The sequence below is a fragment of the Aethalodelphis obliquidens genome, unplaced genomic scaffold (genome assembly GCF_003676395.1).
Source record: "Aethalodelphis obliquidens isolate GAN/ISIS:26980383/991018 unplaced genomic scaffold, ASM367639v1 scaffold57, whole genome shotgun sequence".
NCBI classification, from domain to species: domain Eukaryota; kingdom Metazoa; phylum Chordata; class Mammalia; order Artiodactyla; family Delphinidae; genus Aethalodelphis; species Aethalodelphis obliquidens.
In genome coordinates, this window is record NW_020838001.1 from 10,943,800 (window position 1) to 10,955,118 (window position 11,319).

The 11,319-nt window shown below is 46.9% G+C and overlaps 1 long non-coding RNA gene across 2 annotated transcripts; it reads left to right on the top strand.

Moving 5' to 3' along the window:
• The first annotated feature begins 364 nt into the window (after positions 1-364).
• LOC113609598 (uncharacterized) lies at positions 365-8,820 on the top strand. 2 transcript variants are annotated; one of them, XR_003428714.1, is made up of 3 exons: positions 365-2,002; positions 3,295-3,590; positions 6,777-8,820. It is a non-coding gene; the product is annotated as an uncharacterized LOC113609598 (long non-coding RNA). The 2 variants fall into 2 exon arrangements; XR_003428713.1 differs by having other exon boundaries at positions 6,784-8,820.
• Positions 8,821-11,319: the final 2,499 nt, after the last annotated feature.

Below are 11,319 nucleotides of genomic sequence, written 5' to 3' on the forward strand. Positions count from 1 at the left end.
AGGGGTCCCTGTGAAGCCATTTTAGTGGAAAGGCACCCTACTCCCACTCCTACCCAGCCCCCTCCGCCCCCCACTTCCAAGCCCCTAGAGCCATAAGTCTTGCTTGAACTGGGTGTTGGAAGAGGGGAAGGTGTAGAAGAACTTTTTTTTTTTTTTTTTTGCGGTACACGGGCCTCTCACTGTTGTGGCCTCTCCCGTTGCGGAGCACAGCCTCCGGACGCGCAGGCTCAGCGGCCATGGCTCACGGGCCCAGCCGCTCCGCGGCATGTGGGATCTTCCCGGACCGGGGCACGAACCCGTGTCCCCTGCATCGGCAGGCGGACTCCCAACCACTGCGCCACCAGGGAAGCTCTGTAGAAGAACTTTGAATCAAATTCTAGATTGAAGTTTTTTCAAGTAAATTTTTACTAAAATATAATACATATACAGAAAAAATATATATATATATGTCATAAGTACACAGCTTAAAGAATGTCCACCAACTGAACATGCTGATGTAGCCAGCACCCGGATCAAGATGCAGAACCCTCCCAGCCCCCCGGAGAGCCACCTTGTGCCCCTTTCGGTCCCCTCCCCTCCTCAAGGGCTGCCGGCATTCTGACTCCTAACACCCTGGGTGAGTTTTGCCCGATTTTGAACTTCGCATAAATGGAATCACGCAGGGTCTGCCCTTTCATGCCTGCCTTCTTTCGGTCAACATCACGGCTATGAGATTCATCTGTGTTGGGTCTAGCTGCAGCTCACTGGTTGAGACTGACATTTTAATTTGAGGAGTTTTGAGTTTTAAGGACTGAAAGGAGATGGTTTTGGTAACTAAAAGAGCCTGAGAAATTATGGAATTGGAGAGAGGTGGATTGAGGAAGCCCACCCCTTAAGAGCTGCATGACTTTGGACAAATGACCGAACTTCTTGTTTCTCTGTTTCTGTAACGTGGGGCTAACACAGGTTCCTACTTCACGAGGTCGTTGTGAGGACTCGGTGCATTGGTGCCTGCGAGAGCAGCGCCTGGCCCGTGGTGAGGGGCTCTCTTGGGAGCCTGCTTCTCACTCCACTACTGCCGCTGCCGTGAATACTACCTCTACTCTCGTATTTTTATTATTACCCAGAGGGAAAAGGGAGGTTTCAACAGAGCATATTTGGTAGTAGTTATTATAAAAATAAAATGATTTCTAGTTAGAGACGTATCCCTAAACCGGTTAGGTGTGCGTCTCAGGTAAAGCACACATCAACCCTGAGAAGTTAGTACAGATCATGCCCATTTGACAGATGAGGCAGCTGAGGCTTGGAGGGAGAAGCAGCTTCTTTGGGGTCACAGAGGGACTTGGTGGTGGAGCCAGGGCCTCTCTAAGCAGGGAATCCTGCCCTTCTCTTTGCCCTTTTGCCTACTTCTCATGTCCTGCTAGATCCGGCAGTCCTCAGGATGTACTGGGGTGACCCCACTGGGCTGCCCTTGGCATGACCACCCATCCATGTGGTGCTGTCTTTAGAACTTACTGGAATGTTTTCTGTATTGATTTTCTTATCGACCTGTTCACATGAGGCTCAGTCTTTCTTGCGGGTCTCATAAGCAGCACTTTGTGAAATACCAGGTGGGTCAGTGATACTCAGCAAACAGGTTCTAAGGTAGCCCCGTGGTAGTGGTATGGTGGCTGGGAATGTTGGTTTTTATGGGGCTGAAATCAGTCAACTGAGGTAACAGAATTCTATTCTATTGGCCTGTTCACCCCTGAACCAGAATTCTCACACTGCAAATCAAGAAATTGGCCCGCAAGAACAGGAGAGGAGTTTGTGAGAAGGATGTAAGGCACTTTATAGACATGGAGAAAGAAATGCCAGAAGCAAGCTTGAAAAGGCTTGAGAACAGGATGCCCTGGGGGGGCGGGTCTTGGTTGCATAAACTGGCAAGTGTCTTCTTCAGCTCTGATGACCTGTCACTAAGGATGCTTTGGCTGCAAGTAATAGAGAACAACGACTCAAACTGGCTTAAGCAGTAATGGAGTTGGTAAGTTGGCCAGCTCTGAAGTTGGTTGACTCAGGGGTTCAAGAATGTAATTGAGAACACAGGTTTTCTCTCTCTTCCCTCTACTATCCACCTGTTGGCTTCAACTGAAAGCTGGTTCCCTCTGTGGCTGCAAAGTGGCGGCCAGTAGTAAGCAGGCTATAAAATTGTTAACTTCCAGTAGGGAAGAAAGAGAGAAAGTGGCTTTCCCTGGCTCTCTCTTAAGAGTGAGGAAGTGTTGCTGCCAGAAGTCCCCAGGAAATCTATCCTGGTATCTCACTGGCTAAACTGGCTTGGCCTGTTCACCCCTGAACCAGTCCTCAGCAAGAGGCATAGGGGGTGATTCTGGCCCCCATGTGGCAATGGTGGCAGACATTTGGTGGTGGTAGTGGCATCTCATGGGTAGACATTAGAAATGCAGCTAAATATCCTACAATGCCCAGGATGGCGCCTCCCTGCTTCACACACTACGGAAAATTATCTGTTCTGAAACATCAACAGTACAGAGGTTGAAAAACCCTGGCTTAGACTAATCAGGCCCTCCCTGTGCTTGGGGTGTAATAGTTGGTGGGGAGTCACCTACAGTGCCCACTGCAAACTCTTTCTTCAGAATCTGTTACTCTGTTGGAGATTCAAATTTCAGAGAGGGTTTGTTTGGCTTGGCCTGGTTCACTTGCCCACTCATAGGCTAATTGAGTGTAAGGCACCGTGGTTGACCAGTAGTCCCCCCACAGGAAGATCCTGGCACAGGAAGTGGGAAGGGATGTTAAATAAGCAGAACAAAACAAAAAAGCCCACCTCGACGTCTCAGAGAAGCTTAAGCTCTTGATGCTGCTGGAGGGGACAAGTTTCATGTCTTAACTGGAAACCCACAAAACTGTGATGTGCTTTTGCAGTGACACTCCCCTCAAAGAAGAAGAGGGAGACATCCCAGAATGAAATAGGGGAGGGGAAAAGCATGCAACATCCTGGGATGATATGGGGGAGGAGTGGGGAGAGGAAGAGTATGACACACGTTAACTTGACTTCAAAGATGGTGGTCATTGGGGCTTCCCTGGTGGCGCAGTGGTTGAGAGTCTGCCTGCCGATGCACGGGACGCGGGTTCGTGCCCCGGTCTGGGAAGGTCCCACATGCCGCGGAGCGGCTGGGTGCGTGAGCCATGGCCGCTGGGCCTGCGCGTCCGGAGCCTGTGCTCCGCAACGGGAGAGGCCACGGCGGTGAGAGGCCCGTGTACACCAAAAAAAAAAAAAAAAAAAAAAAAAAGAGAGGGTGGTCATTCATTCTTTCCCTCGAGGTATGGCGTCTACTCTTCCACACCCTTGAATCTGATCTGGCTGAGACCTTGTGTCTGTTTTGACTAGTAGAACATGGTGAAAGTGATGCTGGGCTAGTTCTGGGCTTCCTGCCACATGTAGCCCTGAGCCACCACGGAAGGAGTCTAGGCTGCTCCAGTGGGAGGGCACTGAGATGCCATCTTGGATGTCCAGCCCAAGTCAAGAGGACGTCAACCCCAGTAGCCATCTGCTTGCAACAGCACGAGAGAAACCAAGTGAGAACCGCTTATCTGAGTCCAGTCAACCCACAGAACATGTGAGTAAGAATAATAAACTGTTGTTTTTAAGCCACTACATTTGGAGATGGTTTGTCATGCATCAATTGATAGCCAGAACAATATATAAAAATAATATGCATATATAATAGAGATATTTCAATTTTCATTTACTAACATTTTCATTAAAATACTTTATTATAAAAGTCATATAAAAGTGTCGCCAAAAATGGAGAAAAGAAACACCACCCCTAGTTACACCGATGTAACTCCAATCACAATGACTGTAAGCATCTTAGTGTGTACTCTCCCAGCCTTCTTTCCTACGGAAGATTTTCATACAGCAGTTTGAGAGCATCCTTTTTTCCTTTTTCCAATATGTCATCATCGTTATTCTACATTGCCATAGAGTTTTTGTAACCAGAAAACTATACTAACAATGCTATTAACAGCCACTTATAGTAGACAGAATAACGGTCCCCCCAAAGATGTCTATGCCTTAATCCCCTGAACTTGTAAATGTGTTACTTTATGTGGCAAGAGGGACTTTGCAGGTGTGCTTAGGTTAAGGATCTTGAGATGGGGAGACTATCCTGGGTTATCTCAATGGGCTCAATGTAACCACAAGGGTCCTTATAAAAGGGAGGCAGGTGGGTCAAAGTCAGAGAAGGTGATGTAAGGAATCAGCATCCGAGAGAGTGAGCAGAAGAGGCCATACTGGGGCTTCCCTGGTGGCACAGTGGTTGAGAGTCCGCCTGCCGATGCAGGGGACACGGGTTCGTGCCCCGGTCTGGGAGGATCCCACATGCTGCGGAGCGGCTGGGACCGTGAGCCACGGCCGCTGAGCCTGCGCGTCCGGAGCCTGTGCTCCGCAACGGGAGAGGCCACAGCAGTGAGAGGCCCGCGTACCGCAAAAGAAAAAAAAAAAAAAAGAAGAAGAGGCCATGCTGTTTTCTTTGAAGGTGGAGGATGTGCCACAATCCAAGGAATTTGGCATCCCTCTAGAAGCTGGGAAAAGCAAGCAAACAAATTCTCCCCTGGAGCTTCTACAAGGAATGCGGCTCTGCCCACACCTGGCTTTTAGCTCCACCAGGCCCATTTCTTTGGACTTCTGACCTCAGAACTATAAGATAATAACTTTGTGTTGCTCTAAGCCACTAAGCTTGTGATAATTTGCTACACTAGCCATAGGAAACTAATACATCATGTTATTTAGCATTTAACACACAGTATCTTATTTAATATCTCACAACAACCCTATGAGGCAGGTCCTGGTGCCATCTGCGTTTTAGAAATGAGGAAGCTGTTGCTCAGGAGGACGAAGGGACTTCCTCAGGCCACAGAGCTGCCCCGGGCAGAGCCAGGGACATATGCTGGCCCTGCCACTTATGGGTATACTTACAAACACTGCTAGTATAGGATTTATTTGGACTTGTGTAAACATACAGACATTGGTCTAAACCTTTGTCATCTTTTTTTTCATTGTTTGTTCCTGTATTAACATTGTGACTTCTCTGGAAGTCCTCACCAGCCATAAGATGAAAACCACAGTTTTGAAATTGCATGGGCCATTGACTCATTGGTTTTTGTTGTTATTGGCACTGAAGTGTCTCATTTAAAAAGATGAAATCCCAATTCACTTTGGGGTTTAGATGGATCAGATGTAATTTTGAAGTTGCCTAAATCTTAACTGCTATGTCAATCTCCTGCTTCTGAGATGTTTTGTTTTGTTTTTTAAATGTTTTCTTATTTATTTATTTTATTTTATTTATTTTTGGCTGCATTGGGTCTTTGTTGCTGTGCACAGGCTTCCTCTAGTTGTGGAGAGCAGGGGCTACTCTTCGCTGAGGTGCACAGGCTTCTCATTGCGGTGGCTTCTCTTGTTGCAGAGCATGGGCTCTAGAGAGCAGGCTCAGTAGTTGTGGCATGCGGGCTTAGTTGCTCCGCGGCATGTGGGATCTTCCCAGACCAGGGCTCGAACCCGTGTCCCCTGCATTGGCAGGCGGATTCTTAGCCACTGAGCCACCAGGGAAGCCCCAGAGATGAAGTTTTAATGACATCTAAAGAAGCTCTGAAATGGGCCCTGAAGCTGTCTATAATCTGAAGATAGCCAAGAGTTTATGCAAACAAGATTCTTTTCTGCTCAGTGGAGTTTCCCCCTCTTTCAGCAAGGTTGGTCCATCCATGGGCTAAGCTCACACGGACCGGTATGAAGTCCAGTAGTGTTCCCCCAGACGGCTTTTGCATTGATCTGTTTGGAACAAACTTTTTTTTTTCTTAATCGATGGAAAACAGTCATTCCTCACATCCAACACCAAACATCTGCATTCCCATAAAGATCTCCCAGTTGCTTACACGTGAGTTGGTCCGAACGGCCCTGGATTCTCACTCCCTCTCACACAGTCCCTGCTGGAGTCAAGATCTGCTTTACAGTTCTCACGAAGCTTGATTTCCCTGCAAACGTCCAACTGATAGTCCTATTGTAGAGTCTTCTGAAATAATTTTATTTTTTAACTTTTTTTATTAAGACAATCTATCTACAGTAAGATTTACCCTATTTAGGATCCAGTTCTATAAGGTTAAGCAACCTATGATGCATAGGACAGTCCCCAACAACAAAACAATCCTGTGCAATCGGGCTGAGGTTGAGAAACTGCATCACAGCTGTGATCAAGTAATTTCCCTTTGTCAGTGGCCTTCCCTTCCCCATCACTTCCCCACTCTAAGATCCATACTTCCGTTGCTTCCCATATGTGTATTTAGCTGTTTAATGTCTCTTTTCCCTCCTGTGATATAAACCCTAAGGGGCAAGGATTGTATATGTTTTGTTCTCACCATGTAGTAGCTGCTTAATAAATATGTTGAATGAATGAAAAGTGCAAGTGAAAACTATCTTTCATAAAAAGCATCTTTAAAATTTGAGGACAGCAGGAGGCTTCTCTTGACTTCAGTCTTGATGACTTTCTAAACATCATTTGGGAAGAAAGGAATGTATGAGAGAGAGAGAGAGAGAGAGAGAGGGAGAGAAACATTGTCTTTGTAGGGTAAACGTGAGCTGGATTTCTAGCACTGCCACTTAACTGCCACATTACCAACAGCAAGTCACATTCCCTCAACTGTAAAATGGGAATTATAAAACAAGATGAAATGTGCTAATGGATGTCAGTGCCCTGCACTTTGTAAATGTTGGTTTTTTACCTTCTTCTCTGTTTCCTCCTTCTCTTGAGTTTCCAGGCCAGTGTTGGTGCCCACGGTCATCCTCTTCAGCCCACCCTGGAGGATTGCCTGAAGCTTGGTGGACAGTTCTGTACACACCTATGGCATCTGCATCACTGCCCAGGGCCTGTGTGTTCAGCGTGTACACAGCAGGTCACAAGGGAAGTGCCTGGGAGTTGATAGCCCCAGGCAGCACCTTCCACCATTGAGAGATGGGCATGGTGGATAAACGTCCCAGCTTCCTCACCCCCTCACAGGACACTCCAGTGTACGCTACATCGTCTTCCAGAGTCCTCACTGAGATTGAGCCCTGGTTGCCCATAAAGGTGAACAACGCACTGACACTCCCTTTATTCTGGTCCTCCCTTCCCTGTCTCATTTCCCACTTCCTCATTATTCTTCCTGAGGTTGTTTCCCAAATAAACTACTTGCACCTAGGGAGTAGCAGTTGCTGTTTGTGAGCCTCAGATTTTAACATTTGCCGGACTTCATCTGCCCAACTTCTAGCTGCTAGCATCTTCATCTTTTTGCATGAGTTTGTTTTTTCCCTGGCTGTTGGAGTTGAGCAGGCTAGAAGTGCTGGAGAATTAATTCTCTCTCCCCTCTGCCCAGCAGCCATCAACCTGTGCATGGAAGGAGGTGGTGTATAAATACCCCAGCTCCCTGGTCCCTCAGGTAGAACTCTGAGACACATGTTTTATACTGGGGGCGGGGGGCGGGGAGGTGAAGCTCCAGTTGCCTGTGGTAGTAACTGTCTTGATAACTTGCTTCATTTTGGCTGCTCTCCCTTCCCTTCCTCACTCTCCTCTTCCCTACTGATGTGTCTTTTGTCTTCCGGATAAATTACCTGTCCTTGAATCTTTGTCTCAGGATCTGCCTCTGGGGAAACCCAAACTACAATACAAGTTCTGCTATGGGAGGTTTCCAAACGAAGATATCAATTAGATCCAAATGCAGTCTTGCCTTAAACCTCCCCCAAAGAACAGGGTGGAACACGCCACTGTCCAGTTATGCAGCACTCCTGTAATAATTCCATCCGGAGCTGAAGCAGATGACTCCTGTTCACTGAGTGGAAGGACCTCATCTTTCCTGTGGCATTAATAAGCCTCACACCCCACCCTTTGGTACATAATCGCCCCCTGTATTTCACATGAATTCCTTTGTTGTCTTTCACAACGTTACTGAAACACAGACAATGCTCTGTTGATAGCTTTGGAAATGCCCCTTGGGTATCCAGTGGGGGGGCGCCTCTTTCTCCTATTTATTTAGTTACTTTCTGGGGATAGTACACATGCTGAATGTTGTCAGCGAAGTTAGTCTGGCTGAATACTTTCATCTGCCAAAAAAAATTTTGCAGAGTGGCTGATTGGAAATCCCACAGCAACCAACCCCCCACCCCCATGACACTTTATGTTATTTTCTACATTTTCTTTCTTTTCATAGTGGTGAATATGAAGGATGTTTGCTAATTGGGGGCCCTTCTGCATCTACTGCGTTCTCTTCTGTGCCACGCACCCTGCGTTTCCATTGGCATCACCCCTTCTGCAAGTTCTCTGTCCAGGAGGTTCCTGTGACACTCCTCTCAACAGAGAGCATTGAGACTTAGCACCAGCCAATCAGTGGCCACCACGACTGGTTCAGGCATGGGCATGTGGTACAAATTGGTCCAATCAGAGTTCACCGCAGGATTTGTTTGGTAGCAACTAGGAAGCCAGCAGCTCTGCCTTGCAGTTCCCCAATGAGCTTAGAGTGGTTGGGTCACTGACAAATGAACTTGGCTCACTGAAAGTCTCAATTCCTAGGAATTTTAGATGTTAAAACATTTTTTTTCCACCAAACAGTGCTCCCTATTGTATTATGTTAAATCTCCCTGGAGAGCAGATTCCTTACCAGTATTTTTGAGCAGAGACTATAATTTTCTAGTCACTCTTGCTTGTTTTAAAAAGCTTAGCCTAAAATAGTTCCAAAATCTGAGCAAATGCCTGATTTAACTCTTATATTGGTCAGGATATTAGTCCAGCTGCAGTAATGAAAGCCAAAAGAGGGCTTCCCTGGTGGCGCAGTGGTTGAGAGTCCGCCTGCCGATGCAGGGGACACGGGTTCGTGCCCCAGTCCGGGAAGATCCCACATGCCGCAGAGCAGCTGGGCCCGTGAGCCATGGCCGCTGAGCCTGCGCGCCCGGAGTCTGTGCTCTGCAACGGGAGAGGCCACAACAGTGAGAGGCCCGTGTACCACAAAAAAAAAAAAAAAGAAACGCCAAAATAACTGGCTTGAAAAAAATGAACGTTTAATCTTCTCTCATGGAACAGCCCAACAGCGCACAGTTGGCCATGGTGGTTCCATCTTGTCTGGGATTCAGACTCTGTCTAGTTGCTTGGCACCCTTAACATGTAGCTTCTACTTTGTGTCTAAAAGAGATGTTAAAAATAAATAAAATAAAATAAAATAAAAGAGCTGTTTCGCTCCTAACATATTCCCTCCTACCAGTGGGAAGAGGAAAAGGGGAGGGAGAGGGCCCTTCTCCTCCTTCCAATGGCACAATTCAGAAGCCTGTAGTCATGGAGACAGGGATGCGATCCCTAGTCTTCAGCCTCCTCTTCCTTCCTCCAGCCTTCCCCATGCTGCTCTGCCACCTATGTGGACAGCATCAAAGGGCTCTCCTGCCTGCTGGCTTCTGATTGGTTTGACCAATGAGAGACACTGGCAGGAGTTGGGAGGAAGGCAGCAGAGTGGATCTGGGTATTTATTCCCTCAGCTCTCCTGTTGGGACCCTCGGCCACTGTGTCCCTTGACTGAAGGTCACAGCTCCTTCAGACAGCCTCTTCATAGGTCTCCTTCTCTCCATATCTGGCAACTGTTTCCATCTCTGCCCTTTTCGGTTTAGGGTGATAACGCCTTCCACTAGGGGGTTGGAATGCCCCCCCATTACTACTACTCAGTGGTAACACCCCCTCTGTTACTAGCCTTGGGGTGTTGCAGCATCTGTGGGTTCTACACCCTGCCCACAACTTTATAAACAGTCCATTCATAAAACTCTCCTCCTGCTGGGCCCCTGACTGATGTGAATCCTCCTAACAGTCAAAGGCCATAGATGTCTTTATCATCATCCCTATTTTATTTATTTATATTTTTTATTTTTTTTTAACTTGAAGAGCCATCCTTATTTTATGGATGAGAAACTGAGGAACAGAGAGGTTAAGTGAGCTGCCTAAAGTCACAGAGCTAGTGAATGGTGGCACCAGCGTTTGAGGCAAGGCCGTCCGGCTCCAGAAACCACATTCTTTATCACTGCATGAGCCTTGGCTTCTTGAAATGTGAGAAGGACGAGGTTGTGGATTATCCCCCAGGTCATCATTAACTTGTTGAGGGCCTCAGGTCCTCATATTTTTGGTGAAGGGGTTGGACCAGTCCAAGAGTTACAAACCCATATGCCCAGGGAGGCCAAAAAGTGGCATAAACAAAGTACGTGGACTGGGTCATGGCCACAAAGAAATATGCTTTCTCCTGCTTAAAGATTTGGCCCTCTCATCTATCTTTCCTTTCCCCACTAGCATAGAGAACCAGGCACAGAGATAAGTCATTTAGCAACTGCACGTGGCTGACAGTAACAGTTACTTGACTGCGGGAGTTTAAACAAATTAGAGATTTATTTCTTTTACATAAAACCAGTCTGGAGGTCAGCATTGCAAGGGGGTAGCTCCACGATGTGGACAGGGACTCCATTTCCTTCCATCTTTAGTATGGAACCTCTCTCTTTAGGGTCACAAAATGGCTACTTAAGCTCCAGCCATCATGTTTGCATTGCAGGGAAAATGAAGGAGAATGGTAAGGCACCAAAAAGCTTTCTTGGAAGCCCCACCATCAACTTTCATTTGCAATGCATCGGCGACTCAACCTCGGCACTACTGAGATTTTGGACTGAATAATTCTTTGCTATGGGAGTCTGCCCCATGCCTTGCAGGATGTTTAGCAACATCCCTGCCTCTACCCACTAGATGTCAGTAGTACTCGCCCCCTCTAGCAGTGACAACCAAAAACATCTCCACACACCGCCAAATGTCCTCTGGGGGACAGAATCGCCCCTGATTGGGAAACATTAAGGCATTCTTACATTCAAAAGAAGCTGGAAAATATGACTTTTGAATATATTACCACCCCCAATAGTGTACGAAAGAAAGAGATATTAGACATTTGGATGGCAAATAACCGTCCTTGCTCCAAGAGATCTCATTCAATTTCCTCTTACTTTTACTAAGCGGGAAACAGTGACCTAAGAGCGATGATAAGCAGTCTCAGTGTCAGGAGTATAGAGAATGGTGGAGACTGTGGTAAACTGGGAGCAGAGGGCCCATAGAAAGGGGATGCTTTCCAGCTGCCTCCCAGCTTCGTTACCCAAAAGGATTGTGGGACCGGAGTTACCAAAGCTTCTGATTTTTCAAGAAAAGCTGGAAATTGAGACTTTAATATGCCATCTCCCATTTCCAAATATTGGCAACCAGTTCAATTTTTATAAATATTTTTACAAGTAATGTTTGACCCACAGGATGCTAGTTT